Source organism: Pungitius pungitius, chromosome 12, assembly GCF_949316345.1.
Source record: "Pungitius pungitius chromosome 12, fPunPun2.1, whole genome shotgun sequence".
NCBI classification, from domain to species: domain Eukaryota; kingdom Metazoa; phylum Chordata; class Actinopteri; order Perciformes; family Gasterosteidae; genus Pungitius; species Pungitius pungitius.
Window position 1 is genome coordinate 9,683,247 of NC_084911.1, and position 14,294 is coordinate 9,697,540.

A 14,294-nucleotide genomic window follows, 5' to 3' on the forward strand; every position below is an offset into this window, starting at 1 on the left:
TACTGTAGCACCGGGGACATGAAAAGGCGACATTCAGAAAAAAAGTGTGTGCGCTGAAAGCCTTTGTGGCCGCAACTCCCCCTGCACGCAGCCAGAGGGCGTTGGCGCAACCTGAGATTCCGTGCCGGCTTTGTGCCATGAAATATGATCTGAAGAACGTTGCGCATGTGCACTACACGCAACTGTTCCATGTGCTCAACAAGCTACTGTTGTTGTTTTTTCGTTTTAAGTGGGTTCTGGGGGCACGGTGGGAAATATAAGTAATTCATTCAACATTTATGAGAGGCTCTAAAAAGGACAGGTGACATGTGACACGTAGAGGTGCCCGACCCAAAAGCCGAAACCAAACATTTTGACCGGAAACGCACTTCTGAAGACACCACTCATTTGATGGACGTAGATAGTTCGCATCTACATCGAGTTCTCGAGAGAAAGCGCAGTTGGTTTCTAAACTTGCACACAAAAAAGCAGAAAAAGGTCCCAGTGCAGTTTCTGTGGCCTCCTACACATACTTATGTGTTGTTACTCCCGATTTTGTAACAGTAGGCGCAGCCCTCCTACAAATGCCTCTATTGGGTTTATCCCTTTGTGCATGCGCAGTCCTGCTGTCGAAGGACCAGTGGTGCAACATTTCATCTGCTGTCAGGCGGTAACAATGACACGCCTGTCTGCAGAATAACAGACAAATTGTTGTCCTGATTGCACGATAAAACAGGGATGAATATGCGGAACTCAGCTGCAGGAAAGAAGATCCACCGATAGTGGACGGAACCTGCCGCGCAACAATCTCAAACAACAGCTGATGATCACATTCGAGAAAACGGAATTCAGATCGTGGGAACATTTTGGCTTCGTGACAAACCGACCTCATCTGGGGAGCATTGTGCGATGGGTTCGCGGGCAAACGCGACTGCTCGGGTCACGGTCAAGTGTGTGTGGGGAAGGGGGGGGGCAATTGCCCCCTTCCCCACTTCCTGCCTCCAAAGGGCCCCGCTCCTTGGCTCGTATCGCACTCATTTTCGAACTACCTTCAATTTGAGCTGAGGTTTTGTGAGCGGCAACATCCTCAAACACCACTTCTGCGGTAGGTCCTCATTGTGCCATTATGACTCACATACAGACTCTCAAGGTGAAAACAACACCAGTCTCACGCTGTTGCAGCGAGTTACTGTTATCCAGCAATACAAGTCCAATTTTCTGTGGATCTTTGGAACCGAGTAATGGACCACTCATTTCACGCACCAGCAGGATGTCACAGCCATACAATGCCTAAATAGACACATGAAAAAATCAAACATGTTTGATATATGTAAGGGATGGGTGTCCTAAACATGGTTAATTTTCATTAATATATCTGTTCTTGTTTGTTATAAATGTCTGTTTTATTCGATAGACCCTTTCACACATTTACATGTACTATATATATATACTGCAAAAAAAAATTAAAGACAGGGATGTATGCTCGTTAATTCTCTCTTATCCACAAAGATGAATCCTATTCGATGGAAGATTTTTTTTTTGTCTTTCTATTTTCAGATTTAGTGAAACACACCTTTAACTTTACTGCAGGGGGACAAAACACAGGCAGCAATTATAGAAGTCAGCACTTAGGGCTCGGGCTGGACGAGATTTTTCTGAGACTCTGCAGAAATAAATGAGTAACATTTGAAGTGCCCTTTAGTTTATACGAGCTGCCAGGCAGAAATATACAAACACACTGAAGAAAATCTATTTACCCATTTTGTCACAAAGTGGAAGAATGTATACAATCTCAGATGGGAAGCTGGTAATGTAAGCTTGGTGGAAACACAAAGTAATAAAATGAATAACTGATCCGTATTCTTCTGGCCGGGGATGTGTGTGTGTGTGTGTGTGTGTGTACTGCACGTGGCTCACTAAGTGGGCCCCCATTGGAAGAGCTTCACTTGGCCGAGGCCACTCCTCCCAGAGGCACTGAGCTGGAGTTCATGCCACTGCCAGATTTGTGCTTCTGAATAAAATAGGATCTTAAAGACAAGCAAAGCAACCGTTCCCCCGATGGCGACACTACTCTCCCGATACATCTGGTGCTCCAAACAAAACAAATTTGCACGTTCAGACATGCCAGAATCCACTTATACAAAAAAGCGATTTCAGCATTTTGTTTCCACCACTTGCCACTAAAACACTAAAACTCTGCTTTCCAAAAGATATGATATATATATACAGTATATTATATATCTTTTTGAAAAAGTCATGTAGGACAATTCACCTACCTATTTTACTTTCTGCGTCACCCGTTTTCTCCCACTGTCTCTACAGTAGGAGAAGAGACAAGAGGACTAACATCACCGTATAGACATACGGGGAAAGGACACTCCCTCCCGAGGGGAGCAAGGAGGAGGAGAGTCTGCATCCAAAGGAAGGACCTAAAGGAGGCAACGACACCCTTTGGCTTTGGATTAAAGCCACGGAGTCAAAATCATTTCAATGTTAAAAGTGATTCAGAATGAGCGATAACTCTTTTGACATTTTGTAAAACATCAGGAGAGAAATTCAAATAGCAAGACAGCCTTTTTACATTCAGCAAGATTAAATGTGGCCATTCGGTGTGGAATCTTATAAAGTAATCACCTGCTGCAAAACATTAAACACACATATTGCTTTTGTCTTCAACAAATTAATTTTTTTTCCATTTTTTCTATCTTGTCTTTAAATGTTATTAATGCAAAAAAAGGATAAAAAACAAAACGTTTGGAGGTCTGCCATACTTAAAAAAAGCAATGAATTATGTTTTTATCCTTAGAACTTTTGGCTAATAATAACATTATTGTACAGATCAGAATTGATTGAAATTGTGTTTTTAAAATAGAGGCAGAAACACATTCTGACAAAAATCGATTTCACCTTCGGTATTCAGGTCTGGCCCAGGTCTGCTGGGGAATATCTTTGTGTATCAAGGTTATGAGACAAAGGTAAATTTAGCACCAAACCAAAAGTGAAACTCAGTTTTCTACATGCAATGAATCAAACATTCACAAGATCTCTCTGGGAAAGAATTCCTCTTGCTACCTTTCACAAAAGGCATTAAACTCAATGATATCAAGCCTAGTTTTATGAGCTTGATGATTTGTTAACAGCACTGAGGCATAAATGGCTGCACAAATGTCACCAGCGTAGAAGTTATTATCTGGTAATAAAAAGAGCAAATAATAGCAATACAAATGGTTGTTTTGACAAATGGCTTGTTATTGGAACTGTAACACAGAGGAAGGGTCTGGCCGAGCGACTCAGAACTAGTGAGCGTTGAGTAATGAAACATTTATTCACTTGACTGAAAACAACCCAGAAATGTACATTGTGTGGAAAGAGTGTTGAAAAAGCAGAAAGACACAATCTTATTTAATTTCCTTTTGTGAAACACAATACCCAATTTATTTCTCTTATCTGACAAAAAAGGCTTCTTTTTCTTCATTTGTTATTTAAAATTATTTAGTTCAAATTATTATTATTTTGAAATACTCTACAACAGTGTAAAATGGAATTTTCCAAATAGCCTGATGTTACGGTCCGTGCTCTTTTTAATGTGTAACAGGACTTTGGATATAAAGCACCGATCTGGCCTATGGACTGTATTAGTATTTCATTTGCAGCCTGTGCCAATCACAGCACGACACAGAATAAGAATGAGGACAGTCCTGGCGTCATGCGCAGTGTTACAGTGGCCCTGCTGCGTTGATCTCTTTATCGCAGAGACTCAAAGAGTAAAATTGAGCCGGGGGATTTTAAATGACGGGGTGGTAGGGTGTGTGACCTTCAAAGTGAAGACACAGAAGGGATGGTTGCATGTGCTTTGTGTGATTGAATGTTTTATGAATGTGCTATCGCTGATAAAGACATGGCAGTGTTACAGCAGCTGATGGCCTGTCGTTCTTCAGGTGAATCATGTGGTCTGTCCATCATCTGCTGACAAAACCAGTTGACACCTCCTGGTCACCCAAGGTCCCTCCTCACACCACTATCAAAGGTCGAATGATAGGTGTCGGCCTCTTACTTCAACTCTGAGGTGACTATCTGTACAGGTTATGTTCATCAATAGGCGGGATGTGATCCAATATCTTACTAAATAGTAAGAGGAAGTGATGCCATTTGAGAAAAGCAAACAGCACTCATGTTTAAGAACACATTCTTTAAAACAAAAGATACCAAAAGTGCAATGAAGGAAAAAAAAACTTTTGCTCTATGAAGAGATTCTATTTTTGCTCTCAAATTCAACACTTCCTACAATGTGTTTTAGCCATGCTCTCCATAGTACGCTTATTGATTTACTATCAACATTTATTTTCATAATTTCTTGCTCCATAAAAAAATCAAAATGCATAGTGAGTCTAAAATCATGTAAATGATTAGATCAAAAACGTATTGCGCGAACTCAGTGCTGGTCAGCGTTATTGCATCTTGCTCTGAAGATTTACAGCTGTCGGCAAGATTATAAGCGGTTGTGTTATACCTTTTTCCCGCTGATGTAGATTGGATATTGACCAAAGGGAGGTTGTAGCAAAGAGGAGTAAAATGACTTTGCTACACTGTTTATCATTAACCTGCACCTACTGATTACTGTTAGAAATCAAACATCCAACATGCCCCCCAAAGGCTTATCGGTTTATAGTGAAGCCTCTACGACTCTTAACAGTTACAACAAATAGTTGACTTATTAGGAACTAAAGCCTCATCTTTCCTCGGTTAACGTCAGATGCCAACACGGCGAGAGATAAGCCCGCTTCTTGTTATCCAGGCGCGTATCAGGGGGGGGCGATTTGATCTTCTAGTAGCGTGTCACATGGTTTTTAGTATGTTTGTGTTTGTGTGGGACGCATGTAAGCGTTTGGACGTTGCGGGGCTAAGCCAGAGCCGACTACCTCTGCAGAGCATGAGGTGAAAAAAAAAATAAGGTTTTCATTTTACATTTGACCTATTAGTCATTACGCTTATCACCAAATGGTGTTTTAATGACTTTATTCTTGAGCGCGTAGGATAAAGTGAATATTTTTATACCTTTTCGCTCCTGCTGCTCGATGCTTATTGTATATATGGTAATAACAATTTCTGAAGATCACGTTCGGCACGCCCGGAAGGTTAAATAAGCACCTCGTCTAAAGCTGCGATCCACTAGCAGGAAGCCGGGACAGGCCTACATCCACACATCGCTGTGGCAGAGCAGAGTCTTATATTGGTAAGCTGTGTTGCAGTGGTAATATGCTGTCATATTAGCTCTCCGGATGTCAGAGTGTGATGCCTCAGAGGGGGATCAGGGGCTGTATCTCCTCCAGCAGGGCTGAAGCTGCAATACTGCTCAACCAAACAAAAGTAATATGCATGAGTGAATAATGATGATATTGTTAGTGAGGTGTCACTTCCAGTAATACATGCTTTGGATATTGCCGTTAGCTTGCCATAGAGTCACAGTATTTTCCTCATGGTTGTATGTTAGATGAATTAAAGGCAGCACATAGAATTCAATATTCAATGATGGATCACTCCTTACAGCCAAAAATACAAGTCCATCTATCTCATATCGTACATGATTAATTAATGGATCAATGCACTGTATGCAGTTGTGGAAATGTTCTAATCAAAAGCCAATGAGGTGTGTTGTGTCATGGCTTTTGGGTGCTGGTTTCCTTTAACCATGACCACAAAGGTTCCATGACCTTCACCAAGAGGTTATCGTTGTAACAACCTAATCAAAGCACAATGTCAACCCAAACCACAATGTTTTGCAAACCATGACCAAGATTTGTTTTTTTTGCCAAAAACCTCACAGTCTCTGTTCTCACATCATAAAATGCATTTATTTTTCAACATTGATGTGTAAAGTGATTGGAAAGACCAGACGTCTGTGACACAGTCCTGCCGATGGCGGCATCAGAACAGGATGCATTTTATATTTGTCAATGTGACACCGGGTTACAAACAACACATATTGACTTTGACAATACTGCAGGGGAATCACAGCAACGTATTCAGCTTGATACTAGAGTGCAATATAATTTGCTATTCTCTAACCAAAGTTTGTCCTCAAGCCTTTTCCAAATGAATGGTGATTAAATGTCATAATTTTCTGGTTTATCAATTTTCATGTCTCTGGTATAAGTAATCCTGAAATATCTTGTCCTGCTTTTAAGTGTTAAATATGACTCCACCATTCAAATGACCACCACAACAGATCACACCTGTGTTACCATGTTACTTCTAATCTGTGCTCTGAAGCCAGTTTTACTCGCGGGGCCGGGATAGCTTGACCTATTTGCAGATAACGACAAAGGGCAACCAAAAGACAGCCACTAGGATGATGTGGCAATCCTCTCTACTGATTTCGTGCAGGATCCCTCTGCAGCGGGGCGGGCAAAGGCCCCCTCCTCCCCCCTCTCGGCTCAGGCTGATTTCATAGGCTGTTTGTTACGAAATAGTTTGGCATGGCTCTAGTCCCCCGTGGGCTTCATCCTGTTACCGCTCTGCGCCCACTCGCTCGTAGACACATAGGTCATTGCAGGGCGTTGGCTGAGCTTCCAAACATTCAGTCTTAAAAAGACATGGCAGACACACAAATATAAGAAAAAACACACACACACACACGCAGAGCTGGGCATGTGAAGTGAGCAATAGGCAGACATTTCTCTTCTCATTACAGTGCCAGTGTGTGTCTGAGTGTGTGTGTGTGTGCGAGCAATAGCGGTGGGATATGTTAAGTTTGGCCATGACTTTTCATCCTGGTAGCCCATAATTAGACAGCGCTGGATGCTGGAGAGGAAGGATGTGGTTAAGGAGTGGGAGCAGTGCGCTGTTTTCACAAACACCGTTAAGGGGTTTTGAGGCTTGAAAGTGACACCCCCGATGACACGTTTCCTGTGATCAGAGGCGAGCAGCGGTATCGATTGTAAGAGGTGACGTTGCATTAGAATAATTGCCTATTGATGGCTGAGGTGCTCTCAGTCCCTGACGATGGCGAGGCAGCATTGTGGCAGATGCCCCCGCCGCGAGGCTCTGACGCAGTTTAGTGCTTCATCGGCTGCGATATATTTTGTCAATTTGAACCTTGTGCTTTGTCACCATGTTGTTTGTTAAGGTTTCCTGCATAGCCACAGATTGAATGCAATCCATCCTAATTAAGCTGAAGTTTGAGTTTGGTTTATATTTTATATATTTTTTGTGACCCCTGGGTCACCTTGGGCAACTCTGGACACCACCAATCCATCAGTCTTACAACTTCCTTAAACCAAACGTTATACTAAATCATAGAATATATGTGTTCTGCTTACTCTGCTACCGCCCAAAACCTAATCAGTTTTATACCAAACACCTCAAGTCCTGCTAGATAAAAAGAAAAACAATGGAGGAAAGCCAATAAAACACATATTATATTACTGAGAAATGATGCTATAGTGCAGCAGTAAATAACACAAGTCTATAAATCATCAGAAATAATAGGCCTTGCACTTTCTGTAACCGTGGTTACATGTGTTATTTTTGCTGTCACCGGCGTTTGTTCCCTCTCTTTCTCCTTCGGCTCTCGGGCTCCTCGTTTCGAACGAGGACAACCTTGACCTTCAGCCAGAGAGCGTGGCTGCGTGGCGGGCCGAGGCCGCGTAAAAAAGTCACCGCGCTCTCAGGTCAGAGCGGTCTGGAGGCCAACGCGGATTCACCAAGCAAACAAGGGGTTTTAGTCAAAGGGCGGCTCGAGGCGAAGACCAGGGTGTGTGTTGGGGCGATGTTTGTGTGAGAGCGTGTGCCGACTGGTTTCGGACACGCCATTTGTTTGTTGTCTCCTGGAGCTTTTTTAGAAGATATTTAGACATGCTCTACGTCTCTGCTGGGGACGCACGTTTGGATGAAATAATCTTTGTCGGAGTTCATCTCGCCCATGACTGCTAGGGGGTTGGAAGTGCTGTTTAAACACATCTCACCAATATCATTCCTCAGCATTGCCACTGACAGGCATTAGTGCACCGTCAGAAGGAGTTACTGTATTAGACTGTCCGTCGTGCATATTCATGCTTGCTGATCACAATAGCAAAAGACAAAATGAACTGGGTTTCAGCAGATTAACATGCAACTCAAACAGACAGAATGATTTTGATGTAATCAGTTTAAGCATGACGCTGTCAATTTAGGGAATTTCTGTATGATGCCACATTTGCATAATGGGTGTCCTCAAACAAATGCTGCCACTTCAGATTATGCCGAGATGATTGTTGCGACATGAGGAAAATCTTGACATGTGTCTGGCTTTCCAACGTGGGGTTTCTGTGACGACATTTGAAATGATGACATTCAAATTACGGCGTGTTTGTTTAGTAGTTTAAAAGTTTTAGTTCTTATGTTACTGGAATGTAGTTAGAGAGTTGGATTCTGAAGCCACATTATTAAGGGATTCTAAGAAAAGTTAAGTTAAACTAACAGGGTCCGTGGCCTGTTTTTTTCATCTAATTTTACTTTATTCAGAGATAGCCTCTATTTTGAGCCCTCTCACCCACATCTCTCTTGACATTTGGTCGTCTCTATGGTAAATATCGAGGCCTGGCTGATGTTTGTCTTTCTCAAATTGACAAAATATCCCATGCCAACTTTTGATTGGCTTTTGGCCCATCTATATTAGATTACAGTTATCATATGAGCACAGCAACATGTAAAGCAAATGTGCTATCTCCCACTGCAACAATCTAACCATCTGCCCCCAGCAGCCTATGTTGCTGTGGTGTCGTATCTTCCTAAATATAAAGGGAGTCTGAAACAGATTATCACCCAGTTTTGGTGCCATGTGTGCATTCATTAAGCCTCAATGACCAAATAAAACAATGTATTGTGCAGAGATTAAACAATAATATGAAACAAATTTGTTAGGACACTGTAAAAGTAGTAGTAATGTAGACTAAATCTCGTAGGATGTACATTACATTACACATTACATTGATTGAAGCACATTCAACAATTGTAAAACACAGATTTTTGATGTTCTTAGTCTTTATCTCTATTGTGATTGAAGCCACATCACAGCTACTAACCAGTTCTTAATGCATTTTCCTTCTTGTTTGATTTTTCTACAAAGAACAAGAGATCTTTACAATGATGTAAAATGTGAGCATATTCTGTTGACGCTCCTACCTTGGTCTTACAACACAATATGCCGGCATCTCGTTTCACATTTACACTCAACCTTTTGTTTGAGTGACTGTAAAGGTAAAAATAGGACAGCAGCATTGGCCACAAGCCAGTCGTGCAGAAAACTGTGTTCTCACGTGCTGCACCATATTGTTTTGACATGATATGTAGGCTATTCATTATGTGTATAGTTAATATTTTAAACATGGCTACGCATCATACATATTTTATGTACAACATTCACTAATGCATCTCAAATTAGCTCCTTGCCACTCGCCCGACAGAATGGGAAATGCCCTCCACCCACAACCGTCCTCCATGTTTGTCCTACACGAATGGCCCTAAATGCCTTTGTTCAGCAGCACTGAGGCCGTCCTTATGCTCTGCGTCCCGTCCCTGCGGCACATAGCTGAGTGAGCTGTACTAATGTTTCACCGGTCTGCTGGGAGTGACTGTGATGGACTGGACAATGAGTCAGGCCCTAAAAAGAGAAGAAAAAATGTATGCTTGTCCTCTCTGAGAAGAGAACTAGAGTCCTCTAAATGAATTTACACCATCAGTAGAATATTCCACAACATTTAGCAGTAATGCTAATGATAAATAAGTGTTTGCCCTCCTCAGATTAATTTTACACTTAAACTTTGCTGGAAGGCACATTGGATTGTGTTCAATGAGTCTAATTAGCATGTGCAGATTCATTGAGAAACTTGATTACATCTCTTTAAAGTCTGCAGCTGGTCATTATGCTAATCGAAGTGTGCACTTATGTAACCCTGCCACACAATGAGTGACAGCGGAATAAAGCAGGAGTGAACTAGGTGCTATTTTAAACTCCCAAAATTCTTTACAGTTTGACTAAAAAAATGAATTGCATCTCTGGCAAGGCTCACATACAGGCCAGCTCAGAAGAGTAACTTTATTTTGTTTTTTTAAAACCTAGACCCTATTTTGCCATGTGTTTGTAAGTGACTAACAACTACTACAATTCACACTAAAAAAACCTTTGACAGTTTTATCTCTCAATAATAGACCAAATAAAACATAAATCAAGTTACACTTAAAGTCAATCAGTGATGAAAAAGCTTAAAAATCTATATTGGTAACTCTCAGGCTCAACACAAGCAAAACAAAAAAAGTGTATTAAGAAATGATGAGTCATGAAACTGATATTTTGTTTGATGGTTTTGTTTGCTTTCATTCTGCTGCACCCTGTGAACTCTTCACTGTTCGCTCCAAACAATTTATATCCTTTGGTGCTTCTGCACATTCATTCTGTCTTTGGTCTAATATGTACTCTGCACTGCCAGATAACAAGGTCAAACACACACCACGGATATGTCTTTACCTCAGGCTAATTTCTTTAATTCTTAAACAAGATGTGCATGAGAGAGAATACATTTTCTGCATAAACAAATCACAGTTTGTTTCCTGGGGGTTGTTTGGCTGGCTTTTCTTCGCTTGTGAGCTGCACATGATTAATAACTCTGTCCTAAACCTTCTGTTGTGTGAATGAATGGAAACAAGTGAAGATGAGCATGTGCGTATGAGAGTTGAGTATGTCTGTGTTTGTGTGTGTGTGTGTGTGTGTGTGTGTGTTGGGCTAAAAAAAAAAACCTGTACATTAACTCTCTGAATATTTCCAAATGCAAACCTGTGTATCTTATCATTGTGTCGTCTTGAATGTCACTGATGTGCCACGGACCTCGCGTCCCTCCACTCTGCAGGTGGTGAGCACATTAATATGTACGCACCTCGCCGGGTCACTGGCTGAATGTCACGGCACAGTTTTTCTGGTCTTGGCAGTTTCAACGGCGTAAAGAAATGTGTCTCCATCAGATGAAGAAAGACAAGCGTAGTTCTGAATTATTGAACAGATACATGACTGACAGGTTGGCTGATGAAACTGAAGGCAAACCGTAAAGGAAGCAATAACAAAAAACGGGCTTCGATTGAGGCCAAAGATTTGAGACTTTCTATGAAAAAAAAGACACAAATATGGTTACAAGGGTTTTAGTGGAGTGGACAAAATTGCTGAAATTGCTCCTCAGTTCTCTATTTTCTTTGAGTTTCTAAAGCGCAAAAGGTTATACCAGGCATTCCTGCAGCGCTGCCTTCATAACTTTCAATATAAACCCATGATACTATTTGAAAGTGGGGAGCTCATTCCTTCTGTGTCGCTGCTCTGGGGGGGGAGGGGGGGGCGACAAACCGCGTTTTAAGGCAGATAACGTTGAAACGCTGGCTGCCTATTGAATACAGACATATTCCCTGAAAGGTAAATATTTGGAGATGAGCTCATTTCGGTGGCATCCTCGAATATTTGTCAGCCGTTAAAATTTCCCACTAAAAGTCATTTCAAATGTCAGAGAGATAAAACAGCTCCCATCCGTGAGGCGTCTGACAGACAGCGGGTTGGAGGGAGGGAGGGATTCTCTGCCTCGTGTCCTCTGTCCCGTTTCGCTCTCTGTTTGTCTTCCCAGTACGTTTGTGTGTTTTCTCAGGACCTTACATCTTATGCACCAATTTAAAGTCAGACAGCCAATATTCCTGACCGCATTGTGGGTGGAAGGTATTCTTGTTTTAAGTTCGATATTGCACTTTTATGATGACTTTATTTCTCACGCCGGTTTGTTTGTTTCATATACATTACTTTGTGTGGTCCTTGTGTAAAGCAGAGAGTTTAGAACGGCAAGAAACATCACTACATTTCTTCTGCAAACAACAACGGTACACAGGTTTGTAGTTCTGGAGCAACGTCAATTAGACTCTAAATCATTAGGAAAAGAACTTTTAAATCTCGAAACAATGACGGAAAAACATCGTAAACAACTGCAACCAAACAGAAGAACAAAGGAAATCTTTCCTTAAAAACAGATTATTAGATGCCTGCAGCTTGATTAGCTTCAAACTATCAGAAGTCAAAATAAAAGGTTGCAAGTGAGGCCAAATATACCAGTAAAGCCTTGGACAAGCCAAAAGAGTTTGTCAAGAGTATTTAATCATCATCAGCTGTATTATGTAATTTCCTCCCGCCAAGGACAATAAACCGGCAGAGCAGGAAGTCAAATCCCAACTTCATTTTAAGTCGTACGACTAATAAGACTTTTTTATTTTTGGAACTTCAGAGACACAATACATTATTTAAGTAAACATGTAGAAGATAAATTCATTAGATTATCATACAAAAGGGCGTTTATGTATGTACCATGACCACATATTTCATGAGAAACATGTCACTGCCATTTGACACATCAAAACGCATGAGTCATACTCTTATGTACTTTATATTCATGAACTGGAAAACCATCTCATTTCTACTGCAGCCACTTTGAGTCTGTGAGTCACAGCTTTTCCTGGATGTCATATAATCAGGAAACCCCCCCCCCCCCCCCACCCCCCCAAAAAAAACACCACCTACGCTGAAACATCACCGGTGATGTCAACACTCTGAGTGACTTCATGGACCTCTAAGGCCTCTTGCAGCTTGAGAAGAGAAGACAACACAGACCTTCACATCTCTGTGATTACCACAAACACTATGAAGCACTATCAAGCACTTTTCATTCCGCCTCCGGCTGTGTCATCGGATATCAGATGGATTACTGATGTACAAAAGCAAAGTGAACAAATTGGGGCAAACGAGGACAAAGAGTCATAACTGCTTACAATGGGTCTGTGACAAATTTCGTTCAGCCTACTTCGTTCAGCAATGCAGATACGCAGCAACAGTGAGGATCTCTGCGGCGGAGTGTCCAGCATTTTAATGTCTTCTGAAGGACACTCTGGAATTGGCTTTCTGAAAGCTGGCGATATGAAACAGCCCACTGCATCGGACCCCATGCGTCTACTTGGCCGTGCTCTATTGGAATTGACGGTGCGATCCCGTTCAGACTTATAGACTTAGAGTATACAGGATATACACCATTTGTCTCGTTTATTTGTGTCATTTCTTTGTATTTTTACTCCTAAACTCCTAAACTTTTAACAAGTATAGTTTGTACCACACAAGGAAACTTGTATTGTATTGTAGGTGTGCAACACCAATCGCCTTGTTGTTTCCTTGATTTTGGCAAAAATAACATTTCCCTATATATGAAAATATTTAATAAAGACCACTGCTTTTACCAGAAGAGTTATCTTAATAATCAGTAGCTAGTTTTCCACCAAATCTGTTGGATTAAGTCTGAAAAGGGTTACAGCTCAAAGCGTTCTTCAGTGAACAGCTTTTATTCAGAGTACAACAGCGCATCTACTAATCAGTTGGTATTGTATTAATATAATGGTAACAGCAGTCCTATTATTGTGCAGTACATATCTTCTTTCTATACAGTATATTCAATGACTGATTTGTGGATACATTGAAGTATGGAGATAATATCATCATTTGCGTTTAATCCATACATAACATTGGATAGAATGTATGTTTTGACTTGTATATATGACTGTCTTGTACAAAGTTGATTGTAAAATGTGCATCTACTATTCAAAATGTCCAGAACTGGCCAAGCTTTAATGTCCCCACACACATTTAATATGTAAGATCTGCCAAAATGGCTGCATAATTGTGACCAACGACAAGGCGACAGCAACAAAATGCTTTAGTCTCTTCATGCCGTCTCGTTAGTGTGTGTTTCGCAGAGAAGACCCATCGAGAGGAGTCACCCACAGCGACACACCAGCCACATCTGATCAAAACGCATTGCCGCCTTAGGTGTTCATTTACATTTCTCAGAGCACATTTGCCTGCAACTCTTGTTTTACATCCACAAGTCCCATCACATAGCTGTGGAGGTCAGACAAAGCATTGTAATATAGTAAATACAATTGGACCAAAGCAGTGGGCGTGTCTGAATAGTTCAAGTCCTAAAGTCTCAACAAAGCAAGCCGCAAATGTTTCAAGTGAATATCTGTGGTCGAAATGCAAAGGAGCCGAACCCGCGATGTGATCAAAGGTAAATCCAGGCAGCGATAACACATCCACCTTCTACGGCTCCAAGCAGCAATGTGTGCCGCCGTTAGCGCTGACCTTTCGGGAACCTCCTCTCCAGCGCGCGTAATTCACACTTCAAAGTCAGCAGTTGAATTATTCCAATTAGGCCAGCAGCATTATCCTGGTTGTACCAATCTGCAGATGAAATAATTTGCCAAGCCTATCA